The 16396-nt window shown below is 37.7% G+C and overlaps 1 protein-coding gene across 3 annotated transcripts in view; it reads left to right on the top strand.

Annotated features, from left to right (window-relative positions):
* GABRA2 (gamma-aminobutyric acid type A receptor subunit alpha2) overlaps positions 1-16396 on the top strand; it is a 112003-nt gene that overhangs the window by 21020 nt on the left and 74587 nt on the right. The window contains exons 3-4 of one of the 3 annotated variants that reach the window (XM_086891444.1): positions 6627-6822; positions 13370-13529. The exons of 1 other annotated variant lie outside the window; for it this stretch is intronic. The gene's annotated coding sequence lies outside the window, so the exon portion shown is untranslated. The remainder of the gene's footprint in view (positions 1-6626; positions 6823-13369; positions 13530-16396) is intronic. One more of the 3 variants, XM_086891443.1, reaches the window with a different exon arrangement.

The following is a 16396-nucleotide window of genomic DNA, read 5'->3' as shown; positions in this document are numbered from 1 at the left end:
CTAGATTTTTCAACAGTTTGTGCCTGTGAATAAAAAGGGTATACAGACCTAATATTTCACTAGCTCCTTGTTATCCCTATTTCTGCCCAGATCACATTTTTATATTATGTGAAAGATTGCTATGTTCATCAACAGAGAGGAAGGCTTGCAGTGTGACTGCAGGAGGTATCCCAGTGCAGGTTTGTGCATCACCTGTAGAGCCCAGTGGAAAGCCACGCCAAGACAATGAACCATGGTATATTGCAAGGACCTGAATTGCCTAAATTGGCTTGTAAAACTTTACAACAGAAGGGTGTGGAAGGACAGGGGATTAACCTGCTTGACTCTTCACTTCCCATGTTGATGTTATTGTGTCATACTTCCTTCCTCTCTTTAGTTAGAAATGTGGTTTTGTTTGGGGCTTGGGATGATGGGAAATACTGCTATGGTACAGAAGCAATTCTATCCTATGAACAGAAATATCACTCAATTCAGCACTTTTACAAATAGGAATAGGTAAGCAGTTAGTCTGAGATGGTAAGTAATTCTATTCCTATGACAATACTTAATTTTCTCCAGAAGGAACACTTATTTTTTTAGTACCTGTTAATCTGTTCATTTCATTGTGAATGCTGCACTAAAATACACAAAGCTGTGGTCAAAACTGAATTAGTTTCAAATCATGTCTGCAATGTGGCCAAAACCTTCCTGCAGCATTACCTTCAGGCTTCCCTTCTTCCTGCTTTTTCCTCTCAATTCCCCTCATAATTTTGTTGGTATGTGAAGCTGGTTGTTGTTTTCTTCTCAGTCATGCCAGGTGGTGGCCTTTCCATGGTGGCAGTTTTAGTTAAGAGTTGGCATCCTGGTAGCTGGATGTCTTTTCCCATTAGCTGGCTGTTGCCTGTTAATGATTGAGCTGCTGCTTCATGTTTACTGCTTTCCTTTCACAGCTCTCATCCTGTTTCTCCAGTTGACATGTCAGTAGACTCCCTGACAACATCAAGTATCCCCTTGTGTTACCTCTTGTCCTCCTGCTGCTTCTGCTCTTTCCTGTGCCTGGCATTCTGGTTCTCGTTCCTCAGGTTTCTTGTTTGGAAAAGAAGTCTGCATATCCTTGCTGCGTATATTTCTGGGTTTTTATTGAGCTGTTTGTGTTCTGTTGTATTGTTGGCCTTAAGATCTAGAATTTTACTAAGGATAGGTGGGCTATTTTGAATTTTTTGTTTAATATTTGTTATACATAGTAAGGCAATAGATAATTCTGGGTACGCCTTGTTTGTTAAATTATCTATGTTTTATTTGTGCAAATGCTTTGGACATTTTTAGAGTTTCTGTTCCTAACCAGCTCTCTGTGAATTTTATCTGTTAATGGTGTTAACAAAGACTTGAGACTGGGCTTTATCATCTATTTCAGAAGTGCAATATAGGTAACATAATTAGGCTTCTTGATAAGGAAGCAAGATCTGTTTTCAATTGAAATATATAGGTTAATTAGCATGGAATGTAGATCAGAGACACTGCACAGCAAGACTTTGTTTTTCAAATTCTGATCTTCAGATGTCAATATGTATTTTTCTATTGACTGTGTCAATGAATGAATGAATGATGTGTTTTACAAAATCAGATTTTAAAGTAGACTGCTACTAGTGTCAAATCTTTTAGAAAAAGAATTGAAGCCAGAGAATTTACCTCAGCGGAGAGCATTAGTCATGCAATAATGGGCTCCTCTAAAATTTTGTATCTGTGTCACACAGTTCCATTTTTGTCAAAAAGAGTTCTCTGCCTGCCCTCTGTTTGCAAGGAAGGTGTCCTAAAACTATGACTACTTCATGTATGCTTACAATTATTTCTGTTCTGAGGAACAGAATAACTCTCAGGTGACTAAACAGCCTTTGCCTTTACATGCATTGACCATATTTGTGAGATGGAATGGTAGCAGCATGAGAGAAAATGTCCTGGGATACAGTGATTTGGTTTTTTTCATTTATGTGAATTTCATTAATATTGTATGTGTACTTTATTGTATTGTCAGTATGTATAGTAATACTATGCAATATTTTATACTAAATTATTACAAAACTCTGGGTTATGAGGGGTCTGTCTCCATCGCTTTCCTGATCACCAGCACATGACTAAAAGGTTAAAATCATATGACATGTGACATCCAGAACAAGTGCAGCTGGTGGGACTGGGATGATAAAGCCATCTTTGATTGCCTGAGCCTCAGTTTTCAATTAGGCACTAAGCCAGAAGGAACCTTCTGACTTATGCTAGAAGCCAGGGTGTTTTTTATCTTGGATCGGTGGGCTCCAGCCCATGACATGGAGACTGGATAGTTGTGTCCCTCTTACCTTTTTTGTGTCCCTTTTCACAATTCAGGTTGCTTGGCTTTTCCCACCCTATGCAGACTAAAATGTGAGCTATTCTTTTGGGCTGTTCCAGAGCTTTACCAAGACTCAGGCGCTGTCAGAGCTGTCTGCAGTCATTTGTGTGGGAGGTGTGTGAGGGGACTTACGCATTAACTGTGCTGAAATAATTACTGTATTTGACTTGACTAATAAGTGGTATTTTTTGCCAAAAAAAAAAAAAAAATCTGGACAGGGGATAGAGGAGTATTTTACTCATTAAACTCTGTACTCAGTAATTCCACGAAGATGAAAATATAAAATGCTTTGATGTAAAGAAGCAATTACTTCTAAAAGATGTAGGAAGCACTATTTATGAAATAGGCACCATTTGTTATGATTTTTTGTGCAAAGTTTAAACTCAGAATACTGAAGTCTTTGGAGAATAATATGTTAAGTAATTCTGCAGTCTTATTTTTTTTTAGATGCTGCAGTTTCCCTGTGTTGCCATGGTAACATACTTTCTGTATAATTGCCAGGCTGCCTTACAGTGATGCAAATAAGTAAAGAAGTTGTCACATGGCATGACCTAGGCTTATATTTGAGTGGAGATTTACTGCCCACAGAGCAGCAATAACACCAAAGATATCTGTCACCTGCAGGATAAGGAATTACATGTTGCTGAAGTGCTGCAGAAACAAATGGCAGTGAATGTGGAGCTCTGGGACTTGCTGTTACACAGAAGGACTAGAAGCCCTCCCCCAAGCCGGCTCCTGCTGAGCTTATTTTTTCTTATGCTCTACGTGAGTGGAGGATCGGAACTTTTACAGCTAACACCAGCCCCAAGCATGTTATTTAGGAATTTAATTTGTCTTGGAGATAAAAGAAGTCCGGAGCAAAGAGATTTGCAAAGAAAGAGTTATAGCTCTTAACAGCAAAATCTGGCCGCTTCTCTGATATGAATTAGCCCTGGGATCCAAAGGACTCCTCTCAAAAAGGGGTGAAAAAAAGGGGAGAATTGTGGAAGGGGGAGGAGAAAGAGGAAACCAAAAGAGAAAAAAGGCATTAAGGAATTTGCCTTAGTTTATGTTTGATGAAGGCAGTGCTTACATCTTGCACACTTCTTCAGGATATTTTTGATGTGAACCACAAATCACAGCGTGGGGATATCCTGGGAATACGCCCTTACAGGAACCCTTCTCTTGGCCAAGCTTCCTGCTCTCAGTCCTCACTGTATTGTGACATGTTGCTCCATAAAGAAGAAAGAAGTGAGGAAATATCTAGTAATACCTTAGTGATGAGCCCTGAGCATTTCTTTTAAGCAGTCAGAGTGCTCATCACCACATTCAGCTCAGGCTAAAAATAAGTTTCTAAAATACGAATTTTAAAACATAAAAGTCAGAAAAGAAATAAAACCCCCTGAACAAACAAGCCACCACAAAGTGCAGTTCTGCCTCAGTCTTGGCACTGCAGGAATTCCCTAGCTGTTCCAAATTACCCATTGTTAGGATACAGTAACTCAGATGTTCTGTGTACCATTTGCTCAGAGGTTTTCCTCTCTTATTCGACCTCTTTGTTCCTTTGTTAAAGATGGATTCTGCTAAAGCTCCCTCTTTCACTGCCTCAGCACTTCTGCTAGGATAGGTGCTGGGGGATTACCCTATTTTGTTGGGGGGTTTAGCAGTTCTTTCTGTAAGACTTTTGGTTTGTGTTAAAACCAAAGTATTGTCTCTAGAGTGAGTTTCTCTTATTGTGCTTAGTAGAATTTCTTCTTGGTTTTCTTATGCATGGCTGTGAACTTCCTCTCTCATGAGGCTGCTTGAACACTAGTAGTAAGAATGATGATTTCTTATCCCTTGCTACCAGGGGTTAGGTTTATGTTCCCTTTCCCTCCAAATTTGCCTCTAATTAATTAGAATTGTAGCAACCTCACACAGATATTTCCACTGTGTTCCTTAATTAGTCTTCCTGGCTTCTGGCTCTTTCTTCAAATTATTTTAAGGCTGTAAGAGAGCTTCATCTTCCTAGATTAGGAGGAGGATTCATTGCTCATGCACAACAGAGAGGTTGTGACTTCCAGCTTTGAATTAGCTTCTTTCTCAGAGACCATATATGGCAAAATAGTAAAAAAAAAGTAAACTAAAATATCTGACATCTCCTGCTTTCTGGGAAAAGGTCGTGGCATTGGAACATGTATCATTGGAATGGTGATTTATTATGGATACATCATGACTGTGTTGTCCCTATGAGAGCAGATGCAGAATAAAAAAATAGAAGTGCAAACTAGAGGAGCTACTATACATAAAACTACAGGAGAAGTTCAAATTTCATGTAGACCACAGCCTCATAGGAAGCATAATGATATTTTTTTCCTCTTCCCTTCCTTCCCCCTCCTTTCTTTTTTTTTTTTCCTTTGAGGAGAAAAGTATGGTAATTGAATAGCTGTATTTCAAATCATGACTGGATTTCAAGAGTGACTCTTTGCTTTCACAGTATGGTTGGTCTTTGTACTGTCCTTTTTGCAGGAATGGATTATGGATCCAGCTGGAATGGCAGAATGCAAACACAATGTCTGAGCATGTCTGACGGAGAATATTACCTAAGAAAAACTGTTATACTTCCCACCTATGCAGGAACTGTGAAAACATCACAATAAACATTCTGAGCATGCAAACTGAAGTCCATAGACTTATCACTGACACTCATGACAGGATAATTCATTTTTTATTATTCAGAACACACGGCTACAGCAATATCAAATTCTTCCTTTTTACTTGTTTTAGAAAAAGTAAACATCAGAGTTTTAGAATTCTGACATTTAAAAAAATGTATTAATTGTCAGAATAAGAATGGCTGGGTCCATATTCTCTATCAAGCTTGCTTTAAAACTCTGGTTATTTTAAATGTAAGAGTTACAAGAATAAAAATTGTCTTTGAAGTTTCTGTACATGGCACCATTTAATCAGGAAAATCGCTACGATTCAGGATTGTTCTCATTATAATATTTTACACATCCCATTAAAAAGAATGTGTAAGTTGTTCAAAGGAGGAATGATTTTGTTGTTGTCTCTGTAATGGCAGGTTGGTCTACTACTTTTACCCAGTGCTAATAAAGATAATAGTCTATAATTGCTATGTTCAATAAAATTCTTGCAAATGGGAACACATAAAATTATTGTGTGAATCTCAGTAAGGTAGATGAAGACTTGATTATAAGAGTCTGTTAGGGAAAAAAAAGCAAGTATTTAAAATATAACACAGGAATTCTAAATTGGAAGATAAGTTTCTTTCCTTCCCTTTCTGATTATATTCTGTTTTGTCCTTTTTTATATTCTGTCCATTTCGTTGTCCATCCTCTGTTCAAATGGGCCACTGATACTTAAAATCCCTAGGGAAAACATGAGACATTTTCAACTTATGCCAGCTCTTGTTTCATCCTCAAAACATCAACAGAGAAATACTTTTTTCTCCCTATTATTTCTGAGATAAAAATAAGCCCCAAATAAAATGACCCAAAGTTATTTATTTATTTTTTTTTTCACTTTGTTAATTCAGCTTAAATTTCTATTAATCATAGCACTGATAATAATGAAGGAAAGCTATGGATTTCCATCCTGAAAATTGCATCAATATACTTTTAGATAACTTTTTATGGGATAGAATTTTTTAGATATCTTTCAGTGTATGGGATCCACTCTTAGGAACAGAGTGTGCAGACACACACACACACAAAATAATTGTGTGCGTTTATCTCCCACATCACTCTGCTTCTGCCACTGTTATGACATGAATGCAGAACAGAAACCCAGAACCTCAGGAGTTCTTGCCCTGCTGTTCCTATCAAAGTGTTATTTAGTCTTGGGCATATTACAATGACAGCTTGTTTCCAGGTTTGAAACTCCTCCTGCAAACTGAGCAGGAAACTATTTCTTACAAAGTCATCTCCCTGGGGTGTCCTAAGGATTAATTGCTGTAAGTGCAGTTCCTGGAACACATAAAGTTCCCTATAAGTATCTATCATTAAATGTTATATCGCTTCAAGTACTTAACCATATTAGTTTTTCTTACTTAAGTAGCCCAGTGATATCTGTTTCTATTAATTTTTTTTACTATTTTCCATTATTCTTAAACACAAGCTAAATGGCTTTTGCTGTTGGAAAGCAAATTCACCAGACAGCTACTTTCTTCTGTATTTAAAGTATGCATACCTCTGTCTTTTTTCATTACTTTATTCACTTATGTTTATCTTTGTCAATACACCTTTTACTCCAGTGATATTCTGACTCTTATTATTTGTATTAGGGGAGTTAGCTTAAAATATTGGAAGTAGAAGACTTGCACAACCCAGTAGTAGAGAAATTAAGAAGAAGAGAATCAAAAAGCATCATATATCCTCGCAATTTGTGGAGGTTTCTATACCAGTTTGAGGAATTGGAAAGGAAAATGTGGCAATGAAGATTTCAGGAAGTGATGCCTTGAGCTGGCATGCAAAAAATAGGTATGCTTTTAAAACCAATTTCACTAGATTCTAATTTAGTGAATTTATTCACTGAATTTATTTATTATCCAGTTAAATTTTTGCTTAAAAGGCTGTTCTTAAAATTCATGCTTTTCCACCATTTTTCTATTCCTTTTATTCACTAGAAATGTCTCCTCTCTTCACATGTAGCCTTCCATAAGCAGACAGAAATTTTCTGTCCTGGAGTCCTATAGGAAAAGGGTTTCATTTCCTGCATTTTTCTGATTTCCTGTTAGCATTCCTAGTGCATGTACAAGGGTGTCTAAACATCATTAATATATTTTCCAAAACCAAGTCAAGCTGTCCTCTTGTCTCCACTCTTTCCACTAAAAAACTGCAGTGACTTCCTCCATTAAGTAAATAGAGTTTAAACAACTAATTTGGTTTAATCTGCAAGAACAAATAGGTAGAGAGACTTAATGTGATGATCTAAATGAACTCCTCACCAACAAGGAAGGTACTTCATTCTTTCTGCTTATGTGGTTGCATGCCTATCTTCAGGATTTTCTTGCTTCATTCTCATTAGCCATTTATTTTGTAGTATTAGCAATGTCAGGATAACTCCAAATTCAGGAGTTTTCTCTCTCTCTCCTTATATAAAATAAATAAATACATTGATAACTGTCATCATGAAGCTGGTTAATTACTTAGGACAGTCATGGCTAGACCAAGATAACCCTGGTTCCTGCTGTACATGAAATCTTTCAACCAAGATGTACTTCATATCTTCCTTGTCTTAAGAAGCATTTATTAGGGCTATAAACTAATTAAGGCTGAATTCCACGTGTCTAAGCATGTTCCTAAGCTGGGGGTCACATGCAGTTCTATTGACTCCACATTCTTATCTGTAGCCTTTAGATTTGAGTACCTTGCTGAATCAGGACAAATTACAAAGATGCTAAAAGGGAGGAAAAAGGTCATTTGCTCTAAATGAAAGAATATACAAGACACATTTTGATTTTGGGAAATATAAGTAGTCTTTTCCCACTCCTCAGAAAAAAATCTCAACATTTTGCACTTGCCAAGTACCAAAAGGATATTAAAGACTTGTTAGTTTCAAATTTAAAATCTGCCTTTGATTTGTCTTAGTTCAAAGCCTTGGAGCTGTAATAAATTTCTGAATGACCTTATCAGGCTTCTGGCAAGGACATATTTGAGGCAAATTAAAATCTTGGGCATTCTATAGAAGAACTCTTATCCTGGGATTCTGTAAATAAATATCTTGCTTATGAATTTAAACTAGTCTATACTCATGTATCAACCTATTCATGTCTCAGAATATGACAAAATATTTAGCATATGAAGCTGCCCAGAAACTGAAATCACAGGTGTTTGGTACACCAAAGACCACAGCCTACATTTTTCTGTACAAGCAATCATAAATTACTATGCAGACAATGCTCAAGATTCAACTGGAGAACTTCCACACTCCCAAAAAATCATATGAAATAATTAGATGATTTCAGTAGTTTTCCCAGCCTTTTGAGGGGAAGCATAACACTTGGGGCTTTTATACATTCTCTCACTTTTTTTTCCATCCAAGAGTATCCTGCACTGTAGCAAGGGCAGTCATCATCTGACTCCCAGCAGTAAAAATTGCAAAACTGATCAAGCCTGGCAAGAATTGACCTGGGTGAAAATAGCCAGAGTGTCTCATTTACTACATGCTAAGATGGTTGCATCAGGAGAGTACCAATTACAGGCGTTCAAGATGGAAACATCTATGTCCTTCATTCTTCTTGGACGTCTCATGCTTTGCCTGGATCTGACCATCCTCCTCCCACACCAAGAATCTTAATTGCTCAGGAAAGAGCCTGAAATTAGTTTTTCAAATTTGTCTGTCATTCTTCCATGGCACCCTAAAAGTTGCACTATATATATAATTTTACTGCTCTCAGATCACCTTCTAAGAGTGTGGATATGGTTTTCTTGTGGCAAGCTAGAGGTTGATTAAAAGAGCATGAAATTCAGTGTTCTTCAACAAAACATTAAGGTACAGTTTTAGTGGCAACCCTCGGATCTCTGGCTAAATTAGGTTTTCCAGTAGGAACCTCTATGGATTCCAGACATGCTTATATATATTAGCAGAAGCTAAATATGTGAGATAAAGATTTTGGCATCATGAATTAGAATTGATACATTATTTTTGACTTTAGAGTTTGAGCTTGTGCCCTTATGCAAATTTATTAAAGAATATTCCACTGATTTTGAAGGGCACTGTAGCAGGGTGATCTGTTCTCTGTATGCATAACAGCATCTGGGACCAGCCAAACCTGTTAAAGACCTGCTGTTCCTAAGAAATAAAATTCTGTGAAGCATCACCAGCCTTGGCTGGGATGGTGGAAGAAGGAGAATACAGGTTTCCTAATGTGATTATTTGCCCATTGAAAGGCATGTTTTTATAACAGAAAAAAAGTTTAAGATCAGGACAAAACTTGTGATGACCTGCCTTATAGAGTACTTTATGCATAATCTGGGGTCAAAGACCCCATTTGTATTTGTATTCTATCTAATGTATCTCTTTTGTTTTTTTAATAATTTTCAGTTTTGAGGTCAGGAACTTCTTTTCCTCTCATGACTAACTCATCATAGTGGTTCACTAATTGATGGCAATGATTGTATACCATCCTTTAGGCACTGAGTCACTCTGGAAATGTGGATTTCCTGGCTTCTTCTCAAGAGAACAATATATCAAAAAGACCAAACAGAGAAGATGGGAGAAGAGTCCTTAACAGCATATTTCTTAGGATATCAGTAGGAGAGAAATTATGATTATGGAACTTAGGGTTGACTTCCCAAAAAAGATTTCCTCTTACAAAATATGAAGTCCATCTCTGAAACTGTCCCTCTGGGGCAGTAATGACTTGCATTAAGCGTCTGAGATACATCTACCAATAGCCTGATAGCCTTAAAAAGCACAATGCATTCAATTGTTTGCATTAACAAGGAAGTGCAGACAGATGGCATGTGATCACCCATTAGGCTAAAAATTCCTAAAAGCAAGCAAAAAACCCAGGTGGCTGATGCTTTTCAATAAATAATGTAGAAAGTTTGTGAACTGCTGTGATTTGGTTATGGTCCAACTATTTACTAAGTTTACTAAAGATGTATGCCATGACACCTTTTGGGCACACAATCCATTCTGGAAAATTTACATTTTTCTGATCCTTTTGCTCTTGGTTGCACTGGAAGACATCCTATCCTGTGGCTTTTCTTGTCACAATAGATGAGAAAATCTCTTACTTTTCATGTTTTTTTTACCCAGTCTGTTATCTAAAAATAAGTTTGCTGCTTGTATCTTGCTATAAAGCTTTCATCTATCTTGTACTTGCTTCACAAATGTGGGCCAAATACAGCAAATTCAAGATAAACAAAGCCAGAAGTGTACACATCCAGATTGAAAATGAATCCTCTTTCTGCAAGGTATGGAGTCCTTTCCTTAAGCTGACAATGAATTGAATCAATGGACACATAGAATTGCAGGATATTCTGAGTTGGAAGGGACCCACACAGATCATCAGGTCCAACTCCTGCCCCTGCCCAGACCATCCCTGAGTCACACCATGTGCCTGACAGCATTGTCCAAACACTTATTGGACTCTGTCAAGCTGCTGGTGTCACTACTTCCCTGGGGAGCCTGTTCCAGCCTGTTCCAGCCCAACCACTCTTTGAATGAAAAGCCTTTTCCTGTTATCTGACCTAAACCTCTCCTGACTCAGCTTCACGCTAATTCCTCAAATCCTGTCCCTGGTCATGAGAAAGAGGAGATTGATGTCTGCCCCTACTCTTCCCCTCACAAGGAGGGTGCAGACTGCTGTGAAGTATCCCCTCAGTCTCCTCTTCTCCAGGATGAACAGACCAAGTGACCTCAGCTGTGCCCCATACAGCTTCCCCTTAGGATCTTCCTAGGTGAGATTCTGTCCTGACACAGGGCTGAAAAGAAAGTTCATTGTGGCTAGTCAGTGGTTAATGAGGAACAAATTCTTCACATTAGAAGTAAAACATATGACCTGGTAGGTAAATTCCTTTATGCACTACAGTTAGTGAGCACATAATTAAACACTCATTTGACTGTGGGCTTGATTTATGGCAGACCAACTCAGGAATATGCAATCAGGTTCTAGTCTTGCCTATTTAATTGATTGATGAGAAAGCAACTTGCTGTAATTTAATAAAACTGAAAGCAACAAACGTTTTCAAAGTGTTACTATTTGTCTTGGGATATGGATTATCAAATATGCAAGATGACCCTAATTTCTTGCTGGATTCCAAGACTCAGGCTGCTTTTCATGCATGACTTTTTTTTTCCCCCTCCATAGTAAATCTCCGTCTTTCTTTTTCAACAGAGGCTCAGCATACTCAGACTTGAAGTCTCAAACATTGTGAGCACTCAAACAGCTTCATTGTCTATTTTTCCCAAGATTACCATCATTTTCTCCCTTTTCCCAGAAAAAAAAATATGGCTGCTAATATCATCTCCTTTCACTGTATCTGTGAATATTTTGCTACTACTCTTTCTTGCAATCTCCATATCCACTGCTTTCCATTTCAACATCTAGAGCAATTTTTAAATGGAATAAGCAAAGAGAAAAATCATTACCATTCTTAATTTCTTAAGGTATTTGTAAATGTTAACTAAAATCCTTTGCGCAAATATTTTATTATATGTGTGTGTAAGGTTATCACCATTGAAAAAATTGTTCAGTCAAAAAAAGCCTCAGAGCAGAAACCATGTATCTGCTGGTGACACAAAACTTACTGTGTTTTGTAAGTGAACACACTATGACTGGGGCTTCCTTGCAGAATGTTGCTGTATATTGTTCAGTTATGGATAATAAATCTAAATATGGTATCTAGAAAGAAGCAGCTGAAGGATATACTATATTTATTCTTGATCTTAGAGAAAGGTACAGAGTAATATATTGCCACTGCCTTTACCTTTTGCAAGGGATTTGGTGCTGAGGCATTATTTTTACTTTGAAAACTTTCTTCTTGGAACAAATTTCATTGTTAAAAAGACATGTTGGTAGGGGACAGCCCTTGTGCTGGCTGCTTTCCTAAATCAGAATGGCTGAGTGTACCTCATATGTCTAGGCAGCGAGGTTACCTTGCACTACTCCCAAAGCAGCTGTGGATGCCCCATCCCTGGAGGTGTTCAAGGCCAGGCTGGATGGAGCTGTGAGCAACGTGGTCTGGAGGAAGGTGTTTCTCCCCATGGCAAAGGGGTTGGAATTTGATGGTCTTTAAGGTCCCTTCCAACCCAAGACATTTTTTGGGTTCTATGATATGCTAGAGTGCAATGAAAAATTAGCAGCAGAAGCATCTCTGGTGGGAGGTGGGAGAAGTGGGAAGGCATGACTAGGAAAATGCAACAATGCAATTTCAAGATGAAGTTAAAAAGCATTTTTAGGGAAAGATCCAAATAGGGGGGGCACTAATATCTCCAGCATGATGGTAGCAAGGATTAGCATTGCCTAGCAGCTATTCATTTTAGTATTATATAGGAATTATAGCTGTGTGGCAATCCATGCACAGGAAGCAATTAGTAGATAAAAATAACATAAATCCAAAAGAGGTAGCTGAAATCCAGTCTAACTTCAGAAACCATTCTTTGTCTAACTAGCTAAATTGAATCAGCTATTAATAATGCAGTGATCTTCTGAGAGATTCAGCCCATAGAAGTGATTTACTCTTGATTTGCCAAGAAAGCAGTGTTCTAAAAGGATAAGCAAAAGTTTTAGACTGCAGAGATTTCCTGCTGTTTATGTACTGATGGCCCCTTCACTGAAAAGGAAGCAGCAGTTTTATGCTGGGATCTTACTTTTGACATGAGATTCAAGGTGAGACTGGATAGAGATCACACCCTAAGAAGTAGAAAGTGTTCCAGTTTCAAATTGACCCATATATATAAATCTATTAATTGTATTTTCAGGTCTTAAGGAATAATCTTGTGTCAAAATGTATGTATGCAATAGTAGATATTGTCAGGTCCAACAAATCTCTGCTAAATAAAAGTCTTCTTGACTGACAGTATTTTTCCAAGTACAGCTGAGCCTGTCAAATAGCTGATGGCTGTCACGAAGGCCAGTTCTGCTCCTCCTTCCACCCAGTTAAGCACCTTCCTTTCTGTGTTCCGATAAAGCCTCACCATGATGAGATTCTATTCAATGGCTAATTTATTCAGGGACCTGAGCTGACAGATATTAGGATACAGTTGTGTAGTTTAGGGTTTGAAACTGGTTCATTGCAAGTAAGAAATGCTAAGGAAATAAGGAGAATGTTGAGGCCACTTGATTGTGGCTGGGGCTTGGTTTCCTTTAGCTGTAATATGAAACTGCCTCTTACTTGCACATAAATACATATGAACATAGTTACATAGAAATAAATTAACAGATTATAAAGAATCAGAAAAGAAACTGTTGTGTCAGTAGAACTGGACATGAGATGGACATAGCTTCTCTGCCTTTATATTTACTGACACCTGTTGTCACCTCCTTTTTGCTATTTTCTTCCTCTTCTCCCCTAGGACTGGCACAATTTGAAGTGGTACAGCCCAAAGAGTAGATCCACATCCTAAAACAATCCATCTCTGGACAGTCTGGGGAGAGAGGGAGCTCTGTGCCACTGACAGAGGAGCTGGATGCTGCAGAGAGGCAGACACTTGAGGACTGTGACTTTAGCCACAGGTCTGTGCAGTGGGTTACATTCTTATCATACCTCTGTTTTGTTAACAAGAGGCCCAGAAACTGAGATCAAATATGGGTCTCCTGAATATCTGAATTACTGAACTCATAGCTTGCTACCTGTCCCTGTTTTGGACCAAAGCATCTCACTTGCTATGTCACAGTGTCCTTAAATATGTGGACACTTTCCTGCCTGGTTTTATTTAGCAGTAGCGATATAACTTGTGTGATTAAGAGAAAAGTCTCCGGGGGAAAATGCTCTGCATGTCACACAGCACTAATTTAATCCCTGTCCTTTTAAGCAAGAATCACTTTTCATACTCCTTCTAAATGCTTCAGGTACTTCAGTGTGCAGGGCTAGGGTGAAGGCTCCATTCCTCATTACTTGTGATTGATATGAGTAGGTCTTGGCTTTCCAGGTATGAGGTCTCAGTTGTTGATGCATGAAGGGGCTGGGCTCTCAGCTGGAGACTTATATCAATGCCAAGCCCAGTTTGTGTATGCAAAGAGATAAAATGTTGCTCAGCTACTAAGTATTAATAAACCTGATAATTACCTGATAAGTATTAATAAACCATTCAAATTACATTTACTATCACACCTGCGAATCTGGCTGAAGTTTTGGATCAGATCATAGAGTGTGTTTCCACACTTATTTTCCTTCCATCAGGTCAGCTATTGAAAGAAAATGGAATTTTATCTGAGTTGTTGCATGATAAACACTCAGGTCACATGCTGGTACCCTTGCATTCTAGGTACCTCTAGTATCTAGGATCAATCAGAAATCCTACTGCAGTTATACTAATAATGAGGATGTGACCTCAGAAAAAACAAAATCATCTGGACTCTCGTGAGTATCTGGAAATGCAATTCTCTGAGATAAAGGCCCCACTAAATAATTATAGTGCTAAAAACTTTGAAAGTGTTAAAATTAGTATGCTGTCTCTTGTTCCCCTTGTAAACCTCTTGGATAGGATTTCATGGAGAAGCTGACTTTGGTTTAATTGAAACACATCGGAAGGCAGTGTTCTGGTGCTGTTTTAATTACAACAGAAGGAAAAACAGCAATAGCAAAAAGTACTTGAGTAGTAATTTCAGCAGGTACATCGGCAGTAATAAGAAATCTCATTCTTGCTTATCATTGTCAACAGGAGGGACATTGTTCCTTCAGCTCTTTCCTGTGAATCACCAGATTATCACAATCAGTCCCCAAGTGCTATTTCAATAGCACAAATTGGAGAGATGAGCAATTTTCTGATGTACTCTCTATCTGTTCATTTTAAAATCTGTTCATTTAAAGTGGCTTTTTCCAGTGGATAATATGGGAAATTAAGTTTCTGTGTCCTCCTGTTGCCACCACAGGCCCATTATTTCTGGGGAGCAATATCTTCCAGACATACACACTGCAGAGATTTCCACCCCTACACGTCAGCACAAAGGCTACAATGCCAGTTGTACTGATTCCTGGGTAATAGTGAATGGGAAACAAGAAGCTCGAGGTCAATCTAGAAGCTGGAAGTGCTTATGAAGTGTCCACGTAAAAAGGATGTTCATTTGGAATGGACAGTAAATTGAGCTGATACAAATGATAGGACAGGATTTCTATCTGTTTTCTTTAAGATGCCCAAGCACTTATCCCTGATGAGAGTGGGCTCAGACTGGTCACCACAGCTGAACATTAAGCAATGTTCCAGTTTGGTAGGGTTTTAATTGCAATTAAGCATAAAGACTCAAAATATTTTAAGTGTCTCTTCAGATTCTTATAAGAGCTGGAATTAAAATTTCAAAGGGAAAAACAGATCTTCTTTTCCAAGCTCTTAAAGAAAAAGATATATTTTTGCATGAAGAAAGAAAAAGCTTTCCTTGTAAAACTTACCCGGTGTACTTCACCCATACACTTCTGCATAGCAATCCACATCTCAGAGCTGTCTCAAATATATTTGAAAAAACAGTGTTATCAGTTAGAAATCCAGTGTCTATAGGGTGTCAAAGTGCTGGGTTCCACTGAATTGAAATGTTTTATTAGAAGTTCCTTTCTTTCTTTTACAGATAAATCATTTTCAAGGAAAAAGAAAAGACAGTTAATTCCAATAATATGACATTCTTATGCTTCCATTTTCTTTTCTGATGTTGAAGCTGAAAGCTCATTTTACAGTCAAAGTAGTGTCTTTTGAGTAGGACAAGGACAGTGAGCATCCTATGGATGTATTTCAGAGAGCAGCTGAAAAAAATCAATCAATTTAAATAAAGTGCCCCTCCTTCCACATTCTGGTACCCAAACATTTAATTGACTCAACTATAGCTATTGTGAATTATCAATCTAAAATGTTAAAATGAGATTATTGGAAATGCTTGTTTAAGTCTCTTGACTACAAGCACGCAAAAATAATCCAGGCTGTAATTTTATAGCACAGTGTTGAAATTTGATTATATTTAACTCAGATTCTTTACCCTGTGTAACTCATGTGATCTTAGCAGAAAAAGCAGTCATTTATATGTTCAGTAGTGCCTCTGGGATGGAAGCAAATATTGTATATCAAGGCTGAAATGTGCAGTTTGTATCACAAGAGTTCACTGGCAAAAGTTTATAAAATGGAATAGCAATCATGTCTCTTGAAACAAGAGAGAAAACATTTCTGTTGACCATGATGACTGAATTTATTAAATGGCTTTTTAGTCTACTTAAATAAATTAATACTAAAGGGAACTTTATTGTGGAAGGCCTTAAAATGCACACAATTTACCAATGTAGTTGGTTTCAAATATATCTGATATATTTGTCCCTTGGCTTGATGAAATCTAAGATTTTTTTTCACTCTTTTTGTCTGTTTAAACCTTTATTGGGACTCCAATACCTATTAAACCTGTGA

The sequence above is a fragment of the Cyanistes caeruleus genome, chromosome 5 (genome assembly GCF_971803275.1).
Source record: "Cyanistes caeruleus chromosome 5, bCyaCae1.hap1.1, whole genome shotgun sequence".
Taxonomy (NCBI): Eukaryota; Metazoa; Chordata; class Aves; order Passeriformes; family Paridae; genus Cyanistes; species Cyanistes caeruleus.
Note: the sequence above shows the minus strand (reverse complement) of the source record. Positions and strands in the feature narration are given on the sequence as shown.